The following is a 15427-nucleotide window of genomic DNA, read 5'->3' on the forward strand; positions in this document are numbered from 1 at the left end:
ATAAACAAGAGCAGACAACTGTATCAAGCATTTTGACAGAATTATTGCCCCTTTTATACTTAGAATATGCATGTTATTGATAAATCTATGTTAAAGTTTGACAAAACAACACTTACCTGACATACCACAATACACTCCACCAAACCATCCCCCACGCCCCCCCCTAGAACCCCCCCACCCCCCCCCCCCAATTTTTTGTTCTTATTTTTGAAAGGTCATCTATTAAATGATCACACACCCACATTATACCCCCCACTCCATGATGGCTTACGTTATACTGTCAAGCACTCGAATAGTCGAGCGCGCTGTCCTCTGACAGCTCTTGTTTACCTATATAAGCAAGCCTTGTACTTTCCCTAAACAAGCCTTGTACTTTCCCAAAATAAAACTACAACGACAGAACTTTCCAAATTATTCAATCGTTTCGCGTCGCACGACGCTTTATAATTTTCAGGTTTTCAAATCGTCAAAAGATGCATATAATGGATATTTAAGAGCATGGTAAATAGTCACTATTACTATTTCCTCAAAAATATCATAACAAAAACGAAAATTTGCGAATCTGAAACAACTTTTTTTAATTTTGTCAATTTACCAATCTGTTTAACCAATAAACAACTTACAGTATACAAAATGTACAAACAATTTACAAACAAATAACTAAACATTAACATAAAATAAATACAACACCGTAACGGTATATGCTTTATATACAAATGGACGTATTGTATTGTACTACTCGTGTATGTATGTGATGTGTCGTGAGTGGGCATTTCCGTTGGCCTGTGCGCGTTTGCTTGTGTGTGCTTGCTTGAGTGTGGATTGTACAATTGTATGCAGATGCTGGCGTGCGCCTATGAGAGTGTATATTCGCGCGTGTTGTCCTGTGTGCTAGCATTCCCGCACGCACAAGTACTTGTAAAAACCTTCCACCGAGAAAATGTGTTCTAAACCTTCCAACCGGGGAACACCATTTCCATATATTTAAGAAAGTTGAAAGCGTTCAAGAACATACATGTTTAGAACAAAAGACACTAATTTGACATAAAAATTATGATAGGTAGGATAATAAATTTACGACAATTTTACATGCAAATCGGGAAAGTCTGTGTACCAACTGTGGAACTGCAATGTGGAACTGCAATGTGTGCAAACTGGGGTATGCTGTACACCAACAGGGGTACTAAGTGCCTTCCACTTCTGGACCTTCAAATTGTGCCTACAGGGGCATTGTTTTTACCAACAGAGGAACTAAGTGCAACAATCACCGTGGAACGTCAATTTTTGCCAAATCCGAACGTCCTTCTATTTCCTTCAAAATAAGGTCTGACATGTCAATCACCCCGATCCCATTGGTGCAGTATTATTGCAGCAAATTTGTTAAGCTTTATAACATCTAACTGGCCACAACTCATAAACAGAGGGTTTTATATACAAAAATGTTCGTCAGGGTCTGTAGATTTCAGAAAAAGATGTCGTTTTTCTGGAAAGTGCTGGAGGGCTTAGAAATCCAAGATGGCGTCCAAGATGGCCGCCGTTTTATGATTAATAACTAATAAAGATGAATTGAATACGTCTATTGAACACCTATATGTACTGACTTTAATATATGATAGAAGTAATCCATTGATATAGGGCTTCTACCAAACAGATCACCAAGGTCACCAAAGGTCAAGATCAAGGTCATTTCATGGTCAAAATGGAAAAATAAACGAAAATTTGAGTATTGACATATCATTTTCTTTTTTAATTCAAATGCTATACATTTGCTGTGATAACTAACCTCTTTATTATATAGCCACATTTACAAGCTTCATTTTAAGCAAAAGTTAATTCCTAAAATTGTGTTGGTAACCATAGTAACAAAGACTACATACGCTATGTGGCCATTTTCCTGGTTCGTGGAAAGTCATTTGGCATTATAACCATCAAGTTTAATAAGTTTGCTTTTAATCTTTAATAAATACTTTAAGACTTATCAAGGCAAATGTAAAGAACAGCTATGCAGTATTCCATGTATCATATTTATTCAACAATCAAATCTAACCAGGTATGAGTGCTTGATACAGACCCATAAACGTTATTTACAAATGTTGTTAATTATGAGGTTTTACATTGTATTTACTAATACAAATGATGCAAATAACAAATTATGTTTTCAAGTTACAAACACTAAAAAACAACTCCTGTAAACCAGGAAGTGACTGACTGTCAAACATCCTACTAGTTGCTTTCGGAAGTCGTGGAATCCTCGTTGACTCGGCTGGCGCACTGCTGACCAACATGCTTGTCATCGCATAAGTTGTCCTTTTACCATCAACTGTTCGCTCATTCAGATTCCAGTTATCAGCAACTGCCACTACAAGCTTCCCCCTTTGGTCTCTAGGTAGTATATTGTCTGGTACAATACCACCAGAGTCTGTTATTGTGTGTGATGCAATGTTCTGTTGGGCTGCTGATGTCAAGAATAACCGAAGATCTGGATATGAGAAGGAATAAACAAGAGAGTACATATCTTCAATCAGATGGCGGCTGCCAAACTCGTTGTTGAGGTGCATCCCTAAGCCCAGGTGTTTAGGGGATGGGTTTTACGTGACAAGTGTAGTTAGGTCAAAAGCAACAGCTAGACATCTTGTTATGGTCCTCTCAGAAGCTTCCTTGTAGCATTTTTGTCATGTAACAAACACACTGCCTTGTAAAGAAGAGGCCCCACAAACTGCTTCTGATCTGATAATTTGATTTCTTCTGGAGCGTAAAAGAAGTCATCTAATTTAGGATTATTCTCTATAATTCGTCTTCTCAAAATACCCATCGTCTTATGAACCACAGCTTCATCTGTGTCGTCCTCTGACTGGTAGTTCATCGTATGAACACTCATTGTCATCTTGAATGACCTGTTCCATCTCCTTTGCATTTCTGACAGCATCATTAATTGTCAAACTAGACGAACAAACTAGGTCAGGCTTTTCATGCTGATGAATAAAGGATACCTCTGGCCATAATTTTTCAAACAACCTTGTCAAATTGGAACTTTTATAAGAGTTTGCGTCATTTGAACATCCTTCTGATTCAGCAATTTCAACAAAACGTTTTTTTTTAATGTAGGAAAGAAGAACACCTTTTTATCAACAACAATAGAATGCTCAAATTCATTTTTAATTATCTCATCAATTATTGTATATGAAATTGTTTGGTTTTCAGAAGTGGCCTTATTGGGTGTCAGCCCGGAAAATGCATAAGTATTACACTGGTAGTATTTAGTCAAACAACCTTTTTTTCTATGATATCAAACCTCAATGGCTACAAGATCACCATTTGGAACAATTGCCAATCTGTCAATAATGGCTACATCATTTATTGCAGTAGCAATATCTTACACTTTGCGATATAAAGAGTTAGAGTCTGAAGATATAGAAGTTTCAACTAGGCCAAACAAACAAACATGTGTGTTTCGGGTAACCCGACCCTACCTACGATTTTGGTCCCGACCCTACTTTTTTTCGTCTTGTAAAAAAAAGATCTCTGAAAAAAATAGTGCCCGAAAATAACCGCGCATTTACCACTTCCGCTATCGTTATCAATCATCCGATTTTACGTCCGGCAATAATCGATTGCACACTATAATCCAGCGTAGAATTTCATAAATTTCCAAGGATACGCATAGTATTGACGATTTTGACAGACACGCTCCATTATCCGCAAAGAGTCACTTTCGCACATTTTAATCCCTTTTGTTGAAACATCGATGTCTACACAATAGGTCAGTAGAACCGCTTATTTCATACTCGACCTCGAAATCTTTAGAACTAATGTTCTGAGCAAGTTTAATGATCATTGGACAAAATGATATGTGTTTTTAAGTGTTTACATGGTTTCCCAGACGCAAAAGAAGAAAAATCAGACCGGAATCATTTACAAACTTAGCCGAGATATCATTAAAAAATGTTCTGATTGAAATTAATGATGATTGTCTTCTAGCGCGTCCACAATATATCACTATAGCCTCGAACAACTGCCTCACCTCCATGTTTCACTATAGCCACATAAGAAAACTGTTTTTAAAAGGACAAGGGCCATTTTCAAATTATGCTGATATATCATTTGAAAAAATGGTTCTATGCAAGTATCATAATGATTGTGCAAAACATCAGACTTCTAGAGGGTCACAAGGTTTGACTATACCCATGTTATAACAGCTGCTACCCCCCTCCCGCAGACGGCCATGTTTTTAACGAACAAAAATCGTTTCCAAACACTCTGCTGATATATCATAAAAACACATGTTCTGGGTACGCTTCATGAAGATTGTGTAACACATGTTTCTTCTAGAGTTTTCACAAGCCCTTGTTTTAATCTGACCTAGTGACGTTGTCCGAAATATCATTGCGACAAACGTGCTGAAAAAGTTTCGTGAAAATTGAGCAATCCATTTGTGCTCTGAAGTGTTGATATGGTACATGATAACGAACAGGCGACGCACATAATATTGTCACAAAAGGTCTTCGTGAGCAATGTGTACTCAGATAAGATAAAATCATTGTGCACACATCAGCAGTGAAAACAAACAGCTTGGCGAAGAAATCAGAACATGCTATCAGTAGAAATCACTTGATTGGGACAATTGTCTTTACATTTGTGCAGAGTTAAGATTTCCCACACTTAATGATAATATCCTTGTTTTTGGAGAGCTTTTCAAACAAACTTTTCACAGGCGGCCAAATTGTTTTACCGCCGAGGATATGTTTTATGACTTTTATCACATTTTTTTTGTCTGACTCAGGAATTAATTTCAAGCAAGGATGTATTTGGACTCAACTTAAAATATAAGTCGGGTGAAATTACAGCAACATTTGCCGAACAGCGCCAAAGAGCAGAAGCACACTTTTGGATCTACCTTTAATCCAATTCCAAACACACTTGGAAAAAAAATGATTTAGATGAGCACGTTACCAAACAAAACGCATTGTAATCGGTAGAATAACGAACAATTTGCTATAATTAATTGCATAGATAGAATTATACAAGCGATTGCGCTAGAAGCCTTAAGAGTTAATCGATTAAGTACACACGCAAAAATAAGTAAACCTATATATCGCACCAAGCGCTTTTGAACAGACACATCTTTTTTTTCTTCAAACAAAATTCGTTTCAATGAAATAAAAGACACTTTGTTTTATAAGTACTAATTTTAGTTTAGCAAGACTCTTTTTTCAAACGTACTACGTATATAAGCATGCATTCTATACTGTGACACGCGTATCATCGAAGTTGCAAACTGTGACCTATTTCGGCTTGAATCAGCAAGCTACGACTTATTTTAGCTTGGGTTATCAATCAGTAGAGGGCTATAAGTAAGCTATCTTCACCCTCGAATATAAACGAGTTCATTCGCATTAAGCTTTACTATTCGAATACAGTATTACTATGGGGAAAGAAACACACACAACATAATTGCAGATTATTATGTTCATGTATATATGGCTTTTTCAGATTGAAGTCGAAGATCTGGGCAAAATTTTGCAACAATTTAATTTGTCAACCAAGTTTTACAAGCAATGCAGTTAACCGCCCTATAATAATTTTTAAACTGAGCACTTTTAGATTTAGATAAACGCGTTGGTTTCTGTCCACTCGAACAAATGTAGCTGATAATTTGCTCCGATTAGTGCAGATTAACTGAGGACTCTCCATATCACGTATGATAAATAGCTATTCATCTTTGTTTACTTGTCAGGATTACGGTATCCACCGACGGTTTTGATCTTAAAGTGAGTAAGAATTATCTGTAAGTATCGACTGTTTGAGAACAATATCTTGTTGAGAACATGAATGTGTAGAATCTTGCAGAAATGAACCACTTTGTAGCATCTATTGACATCAATGTCAAGCATGTTTATACTTGGAGATTAATCTCCCAATATTAGAATTGTGCCTTATTCATGATTAAATTACATGTGCTGATATATTTGTATGGAGTGTCTCATTTAAAACAAATATGCACAGTTTTTGCAAGCATAATATAATAAGTATACAGGTTATCAGATAATTTGCAAGTAGAATTTTACAAGGTTTATTTAAAAACACGTTCAGGTTAAAAGTGGCAATATGCATTATTTCATTTATGTTAAATTAAAGTCAATATATCTGCCCATAAAACTCTTAACAATTTTTCCATGATTTGGAATTGGGTTAAAACTAATTAAGTTTAAACTTCATGATCGTTATACGTGATGCATTTTACGTACATAAACTACAGCTTTGTCACAGACATGACTTAACCCTCTCACCCCTTTGAAACAGCAAACAAAATTGTGTCTTGAACATCATACACTTCATGTTATTGCCATATTTCAAGTTTCAATTCTATCGCTTGAGAAATATGGAAAAATATCACTTCACAAACGGAGAAAATTGTATACGTTTGCCATAATAGGTTTACTATCAAGGCTAAATAACTCAAGAACGTGTGGATCACTGCTCATGAAAAAGTGTCTTAAACATCTTCACTTTAAAGGGGATTACATATTCCAAGTTTCGATTCAATTGCTTGACAAATGAAGTCGCTCAACAAACTTTAAACATTTGATTCAGACAAACAAACAAACCAAACAACCGACCAACCAATCGACCGACCGCCCAACAGCGTGACTCCTACATAACTCCCTGTCAAACTTCGGTGTATAATTATGTCAATCTATTGTTGTTGTTTTTTTAATATAATTAGTAATTAAAAGCCCACATATAGATCTATGAAATTGACACAAAATGGTCAAAGTACCGCTTATATGACTTTTTAATAGTGTTATTTGTGTTTTTGTTGTTATACATCAACCACTATTTTTTCATAATTTTGTTTTTCTAAATGCTTTTCAGTACATAAAAGTGGCCTGGTATACGTATGCAACTGAAACATGAAACCCGGTTGACGACGACCCCTATTGGTACATACGAGCTTGAGACACGATTGTCACTGCACAGTTTATATTTTGTCTCTAATATATATATATAATGTAGTGAAACTTATGTGAGCATGTTATATACAAAATGTTTATTATTGCTTCAAACAGGAAAATTGTGAATCGAATTACGTGTCAATGTTTTTCGAACAGTTTTTATAACAGTTATGAAGGGGGTTTATTCCGCCTGTCTGAAAACTGGAAGGGGGTTTGTTCCGCTATGGAAGGGTGTTTCTTCCGTTTATGCAAAATGTGAAAGGGGGTTTCTTCCGCTATACTGTTTTTAGGGAAGGATGTTTCTTCCGAAGAAGGTTTATTCCGGGATTCGTTTTGACAACATCCAACATTTAATCCAGTTTCGTCTGGATTTTCTGTTGCACCAGTATACAGTACAATAACTGTTTCAATAGTGACTTATGTAAACGTCTGTTACGATAAATATACAGTGTGTTTGATTTGCAATTAATTTTGAGGAAATGTCAAATTCCAAATCATTCGCTATATCATTCTGTTACAATTTACCACGGAACATTAAACGGAAATTTAATGCACGCACGCTTTCCATGCGTTTGACGTGACGTTGTTCATGTAGGGCATAATTTGCGCGCGCTTTTCTCGAGAGAAAAGATTAAAACACACTGTACATTTACAGTTTGTTTGAAGAATGTGATAACGTCGAGTAAAAATTAAATAGGGAAGAGTGTTTCGGATTACAAATTTAATTATGCGCATTTGGGAATTCAACAAGAAACGGAATATGGTCCAATTTCTAGGACGCGCATACTTCGGTATGATGTTTTTTTTCCGGATATTCCCATTGCAAAAGCATGTTAGCCATCGCAAAAACCAGAAAAAATACCTACCCTACCTAAAAAAAAAATTCAGTCGTTTCCCGAAACACACAATGTTTTTTGTTTGGTCCTATGGACCAACTTCTGCTAAAACCTCTTGATGTAATGTCTCTATGACGGCTGCACTTTTCGCCACAAATGAAGCACTATGATTTCCAGTCAAAGTTCTCAAAAGTGGACCTCGTCTTAAAAATGTGTTATTGTGTTTTCCTTGTCATCCATTGTTGAGTCATCATAGGACCATCTGGGCCTGAAAAACAGAAATACATATGAAATCCTTTGCAGAAAAATAGAGAATTTGAAATGACATTAATGTTCTACTCTCAATGATCATGTTTGAGAGAAATCAAACTATGATATTTATGAATATCATTATCATTGCCAGACCAGACCAGGATCACCACATGGTTGTCATATATGTCTTCAGTACACTCCTCTGCTTCATTTTTTTGAAGCAAACAAAAATCATCTTTGATTTAATAATAATTATAACTTGCCTGTGTTCTCATTGTAAGTACATTTATATCTAACTATTTATTATACACAAACCTCTTTAATAAGTGACTGTAAACATTGCAGACAAATTTCCTTGTGATGATGTTTGAGAAAATGTTTTATCAATTAAAATCTATAAACATAGCATGTAGTTATGAAACGAACAATGAATAAACATGTTAAATACTTACCATATTAATGTACATGGAAATGAAAACTGTGAAAATGACAAGACAAGTTTGACATTGGTGTCTGCTAACTTTTATGTATATGGTAAATTTATATCAAAGGGGAGTAACTCAACAAATGTTTAGTATCTAAAATCAAATAATTCTTTATATTATTATAGTTGTCATAGCTTTCAGAGTTTAAAGTTGACTCAGTTCATAAAAATGGTATATAATTTCATTTAAATGGATAACATATTACTGGTATAAAATCATAATTTAAGTTTTAAGCTTGAATTAACATAATGTATCAAATGAAAGTACAGTTACAAATCACTCTATCAATTAAAATATTATTTAATGATATCTGGCTCGTATTCTTGACCATACAGTTTTCTTTTTCATTTGTTTTAAAGGATATTAATACACTTATTAATTTTACTTGATTTTAAGTACATTTTAATCAAATACTTGATAGTTAAACATAAATATATTAGACTATGCCCCCATAATTGGAGCATTTGTTGCTGATTTTCAGTTAAATATACACAAAAATGCATTCCATTACATGGTAAAAGGTAAATAAAGCATTTAAGATACACACCCCTTTCATTTAATGTTGATTTAGAAGGAGGATAGCAATTTTCCCCACATAAAATAAAAGTTGTAATGTATACAGTGAGTAGGACGCATTTGGCGGCCATCTTGGACGCAATCTTGGATTTTGAAGCCCTCCAGCACTTTTCGAACAAATGAAATCTCATACCATAATCTACAGACCCAGAAGAACATTTATGTATATAAAACTCTTTGTTTTTGATCAGTGGCCAGTTACTCCCCTAAATAAGCGACTTATGTGTGCCTGTTTGCAGCACTATATGTACGTCTGTTCATATACAAAAGCTCCAAAAACTCAAGTTCAATTCTTTTCTTAATGAACCAACGTCGCGGTTCGGGACGAGCTATAAGGGCTTGACGTAACTTTGGTAATCGCAGGATTATGCGCGGACCTTCGTTGACCATGTCCGTGATAGTTTCAACCCATGTATGAATCTGCCCAGTCTCTAGTCCACAGCCTGCCATAAGATTCCGCTCTGGAATCATGTAGTATGGCAGCTGTTGTGTGGAAATAACCATTGTTAGATCACTGAATGCTTTATGCAGCCAGTGAATCAAACTTCTTTCGTGAAACAATGTCTGCGGGTTTTTCTTTGCTATCCAAAGTACAATATTTTTCAACGTGTACGACGTAAGCTCTTTCTTGCTTGGTTTCAATACATCCTTATTTATCAATTTTCAATAAAACGCAAAGTTTCAACTGAACGTCATTGAATTTGCTAACCAGTTCTTTCTCTCCGGCATTAAAACAAAGCCTCCATTCAATGTTTTTATATTCACTTAGTTTGAATCCAACAGGAGTTACCACTGCCTTCATTAACTGGACTTTCTGAACAATTTCCGGTGATGGCCAATGTCGTGACCTTACAGCCCATCTCTGCATTATGCTTGGACAGTGGCACCGCATGGGCATAAACTTGGTCCATTTGCTGTGCTCCAACCGAAGACGGCAATGACGGCCCTGCGCGACCACAATATACCCTACCTTGTCTAAAGTTTACTCGCACAAAGTTAATAAATTTTCCATGGCTCAAGAATTTACCACTTGATAAGATAGTACCTTGACTTTCTCGAAGCAGTCTAAAGTGCCCAGGGTAACACATACTGGTGTTTAATCTATAAACGGTTGTCCCATGTGGATATGTACTGTACGTTATACCATCTTCTAAACACAGCATACTTTCCACTACAATCATAAAGTCTACATCACTTTCGTGTAAGAAGGTCAACCCTTCGCCTTTGCTACCCGAAGTGAGTTGTTCTACCGTGCCAGGTGGCTTAAGTGCATTAGTGAACCTATCAAAATTACTGTAAGCGTCCCTTCGCGCCTTAATGATCTCCTGCCCATAGCCAATGTTGTTCATCAAAATACAGATCTCTGTTGAAGTATTTTCATACTGAAAGTTAAAAGTTGGACAGATTAAATCTCTTTTACAAATATTTAAAACACATCATTTTTTTAATTAAATTGTACACATTATATTAACCCGGTATTATAATAGAGAACTCTGTTGTCCGTTAATGAGCTACTGCCACTTAAAGTCGTCAATCAGATTATCTTATCCATGAATAAATACCGCAAATTTTGACAAGCGTATTTAATGTACCAAATTTAGGGATGAGTACGAATATTCGAAAATCGACCGGATATTCGAATCCATAATTCCTTTTCGAATATTCGATTTATAACAAAAGAAACTTAAAAAAAATGTACAAGTGCAATGTCGCATTTTTCGTTTAGTGCAGACGACTTTCGTGTATGGTTCATAGTTTCAATATTAACGAGATAAAAAATAATCATTAATTGGCATTCAGGAGGCAAAAGAGGTAAGAGTGTTTATTTGTATATTTTATCTGTCATTTGGCTTGGGTGTTATACACCGTATGTTATCATTTGTCCAATATCATTGACTTGTGAATCACAGTTCAGCGTGCGGCAATTAAAAAAAGATTAGCTTCAAATTTCCAATCAATATAATAGCTGTATTTATAAATTAAATCAAGTATTATCTCATCAGAATAAAGTTGCTAAAATATTAAACAATTAAATTTGTTTGCAATAGGTAACTGTCTATTTAGGCTCGAGAGTGTTGATTTTAAACTAGCAGTATGTTGTAGATACATCTAACGTTTACAATGCCCATGTGATGCCAACGTCTCGCGTTAGGATTTAATGCACACCCTTAATGAGAATCATTTGAAAAATCGAATAATCGAGTATACTTGAATACTTCGAATATATTCGAATAACGAAAAACGAATATTCGATTATCATTTCAGTATTTGTTCACATCACTGCCTCTTTAAATTTCTGACTTAGATGCGTGTTTAGATAGACTGATGACCCGATGTATTGGTAGAGTTTCGTTGCACCACTTAACCCCACAACTAACCGTTGAATAACGACTAGACGTACTGATCGTTCTCTTTGGAACGACTTAATATCAAACTGGAGGAAAACCAATATGTTACTACTAAACAACACTAATAACAGAGGAATGACATGACGGATGGACTTATTGAACTATCACCTTATAATTCCTAAACAATAAAACTTACCTGGCATAAACGATTGAATGTACTCATTCGTCTCCGTTAAACTACTACACTAAACTACTAATCGAGCGCAGACGACTAGATGTACTGATCGATGTTCGTTTAACTACTAAGCACAGCGTACTCATTGATCTCTGTTGAACAACAAGATAATAACTGCGTATCGAGGTATAGGTACTGATCGTGCTGATTGACCTATATAGAAGCGCTAAACACAACAAAAAACAGATGGGTGACACTTGGGTGTACTTATCGTGTTGATAAACACTACAAAACACCACTACTAACCGTTAATGGAAGACTGGACGAACTAAAAGAGCGTGGGACTGCTTCAGACTCTGATTAATTGTTATTGTTTCCTCCCTCTGCCATCAGTATAAGGCTGAAATACGCATTTTTGTCAAATCTTATTACTCGTTTTAAACAAAACTTAACACACAAAACAGAGGATTTCTTCGAAGATTTAATATCGCCATCCTTTATGTGTTTTTACTACAATACTTCGTATGAACCGTCGGTATTTTTTTTTCGATGACCGGTTTTGGAAAAAAAGTGCGCACTCTTTTCACGAACATTAAGACGTACCTACTACTTGTACGAAGAAAAATGCATGCGCTATTCACTGAACGATAGGATTGTTTATTCGGATACAAATGTCTTTTGAACATTAACTCGGGAAATAAAATGCATGCAAAGTAAAACGCCTATCTTTCGCAAAACGCGGCCTTATCGGCCTTGTATGAAGGTGCTCTACAACACGAAAATCATTTATAGGGAAACATATATTGGCATCATTTTGTTTAAGTTACTTTCTGATCTCTTCAAATGAATAACAAACTTCGCTAAACACGTGTTACAAAAATATGATATTCACTTGAAAGATATAAATATCAAATTGTTTAATGACAGCTTTTAATTTACCGTTCAAAAACGGCGACCACGTCATTAATCATTTGATCTCTATATTATGTTATGTTGTCTTAAATGTTGGCATGTATTGTATAGGCAATTGTTTAATTGTCTTAAATAAAATACTAGGGCTGGAAAAAACATTTTTTTCATGATACTTTTCATAACATTTCTTAATGTAACTATTGTTTACGCATTTTTATTAAAACACAGTTACAGAGTCAAGAATCGGTGACGGTCCAGTGGGAAGTATTCCATAGAGCTAATATATGAACGATGGATGGATCATATTATATGTATTGTGAAGTGTGACATCGATTATCACACCTTGACATACTTCAAAGTATACATACTCAAGAACTGAGATGTACTATCACAATCAATAAAACATCTGGTACTTACCTGTGGGTGTACTCAGGTTAACGGAATATAAACCCTGTCATTCCGGGTTGACCAGTGATTGTAAAAGCCATTGATGCTGTGTTCACTGATTAAACAAAATAAATATAATCACTCTAGTTTATTTCATCACTTAAAAGAAAACATGCTGAATGAGTATTGATTTTGTCTTTAAAATTATGATGTTTTCAAGGTGTGTGTACATTCGTTGTGTTACATCGCTTCATGCTAGATACGCCATGCTTGTGTTTTTTGGGATCTTTATACTCGTAAGAATATTATCAAGCCCCTTTAAAGCTACTGTCCAGAACAGATCTTATTATACTCTCGTGAACGAGGAACTGTTTAAATAATAATACAGAATTATCAAAGGTAAAATGTACATTTAAGCAAATCAAAGGTTGCATCTGAAATAAGCAAATGACTATATTTATTTCCTCCCATAGCATGTGATAGATCTGTTATCATAACAAATGTAAATACATTTAAACATCATATGCCATATTCAGTTGTGGATACACGAACAAAGTGAACACACAACCAATCAATATAGTAAACTCCAGATTTCAATCAGTGAAGTGTTGATAACGACGACAATATAGTTTTGCATAACCTCCGTGCGAATTTTTTTAAAAGAAAATAAAGAACAAATTCTCTTTTGAAATAAAAAGTAGTCCGTTACAGTTTAATGTTGATTATTTCATTGCAGTTATTATACTGTGGTGGAAGTAAATGTAAGTTAACAAAAAAAGTTACGCATGCGATAGATAGTCGTCTATATATATTTACTTATATATGTTCAGAAGTAGGTAAATGTTACTCCTCTTTCCATGTCTATAACAATCTTACAAATAGTTGAATTAGCTTACTATCTTTCTCCAATCTCAAAGTGAAAACACTTCTTTGATTGAACAATTATTGTGTTACCGATTTTAACGACTGTCTATAGTAATCAAGCATGAAATTGGTCATATCAAGTTTATTTTGCACTATCATGATCCTTTGTAAGGACAATACATAGAGGATATTTGTTCATATCAGTGTAAGATCGTTTGTTATTTCACTCGTGATCATAGAAAGATAATAGTTTCACTCGCGGCGATCTTACACTGACATGAACACATTTTCTGTTTCTTTTATGCCCCTTTACAAGAAAATAATTAACAGCTGTTTCCCTTTCGCTGAAAAGTTACCCTTTCTCCCGTGGCGTGCCGCAATACATTTCAATACACAAAATGACGTCATTATACCAGTTAAATTCTCCGGTTAAACTCTTTTACAATGTTAATAAACGGTGAAAAAAACATAAAATAATAAGAAAATGTGTTGGATTCGATGGAATATCTTTTTTAATTCACACGTACTCATAAAAAATATATATAGATCTTGAAGTAAATCTTGATATGATAATCTAAAAATAAAAAAGAAGTTGAAAATTACAATTTGTTTATTTTCACTGCTGTTATTTCACTGCAGAAATGTCATATTTTATCATTAGCTATAAAAGAAACTTTCATAAAATATATCGTAATTATGTAATAGACACGGGTTTTTACAGATACACAACTTCATATACAGGTTGCAGGATCAACTGGATTTTCAGGGGTTAACACACGGGCTGGAAAGAATGTAAATACACCGTTAAGAATTTTATTTTCCAAATATCGCAAGTTATTGAAATACCTTTGCAAAATTCTTTAGTGTATAAAAGACAGTTTTTCTTGCAGTTTGTGCCGATATATTAAGATTAAATAATAAATCATTGAATACGTCTGAAATCGGTGCCAACATTTCTCGTTGCGTGCTGCATAACTGTATGCATGAATGCAGTAAAGATCGAATGTTTGGCCAAGACCACAGGCTTATTAAAGGCTCTATAAAGGTGAAGATCCGTAACTATTTACCGATGTTTAAATATTTTTTTCATATTTTATTTATAAAGGTTATCAAAAAACAATATTATATGCTATTGGACATTACAATAAAAATTGAGCAATACAACTTGTTTTGAGCTCAAAATAAAGTGTCCTCCAAGTCAATTGTGTTTACAAACAATCAGTTTATTTACATCGCTGTTTACTCGGAAAAGAGAAAGTGAAAGTGACTCAGGTCACCAAAAATATAACGATGATTTTTAACATTTTTCGGTATCACCCACAAAGTAGGTCTCTTCTAAATGGTTAAAACGTTTGTAGTGATCTAATAAGTTACTTTCTGCTGGTTAAAAGTTGTTTAAAATAGAATTAAAATTGAATTTTCTTTCGGCTTTTTTAGCATGTTTCACCGCTCTGAGGCTACACATCACGTTAGTTGCAAAAATGTAAACATTTCTTCCAATTATGAAACGGGTTTATCTTCCATAATTCTTGACAACGTTGTACCTAAGCTGTTTTATTAGCAGTTTTTATGCAAGAGTAACTGAAATCCGGTAAAAATCAGATCAGTTGATATGCATAATAATTGGATTTGTCACCTT

General features: G+C 34.7%; 2 protein-coding genes and 1 long non-coding RNA gene across 5 annotated transcripts in view; 2 read left to right on the plus strand and 1 right to left on the minus strand.

The window, feature by feature from the left end:
• LOC127853811 (organic cation transporter protein-like) overlaps window positions 1-15427 on the plus strand; it is a 289143-nt gene that overhangs the window by 47027 nt on the left and 226689 nt on the right. The gene's annotated exons all lie outside the window — the stretch shown is intronic.
• LOC127853818 (uncharacterized) overlaps window positions 1-15427 on the plus strand; it is a 289097-nt gene that overhangs the window by 23408 nt on the left and 250262 nt on the right. The gene's annotated exons all lie outside the window — the stretch shown is intronic.
• Window positions 3293-13175, minus strand: LOC127853822 (uncharacterized). Of its 2 annotated transcripts, XR_008036768.1 has the most exons (3): window positions 12955-13175; window positions 11932-12025; window positions 3293-8057 (listed from the first exon to the last, which is right to left on the minus strand). It is a non-coding gene; the product is annotated as an uncharacterized LOC127853822 (long non-coding RNA). The 2 variants fall into 2 exon arrangements; XR_008036767.1 differs by lacking the exons at window positions 11932-12025; window positions 12955-13175 and adding an exon at window positions 11647-11757.

Source organism: Dreissena polymorpha, chromosome 12, assembly GCF_020536995.1.
Source record: "Dreissena polymorpha isolate Duluth1 chromosome 12, UMN_Dpol_1.0, whole genome shotgun sequence".
Lineage (NCBI taxonomy): Eukaryota > Metazoa > Mollusca > Bivalvia > Myida > Dreissenidae > Dreissena > Dreissena polymorpha.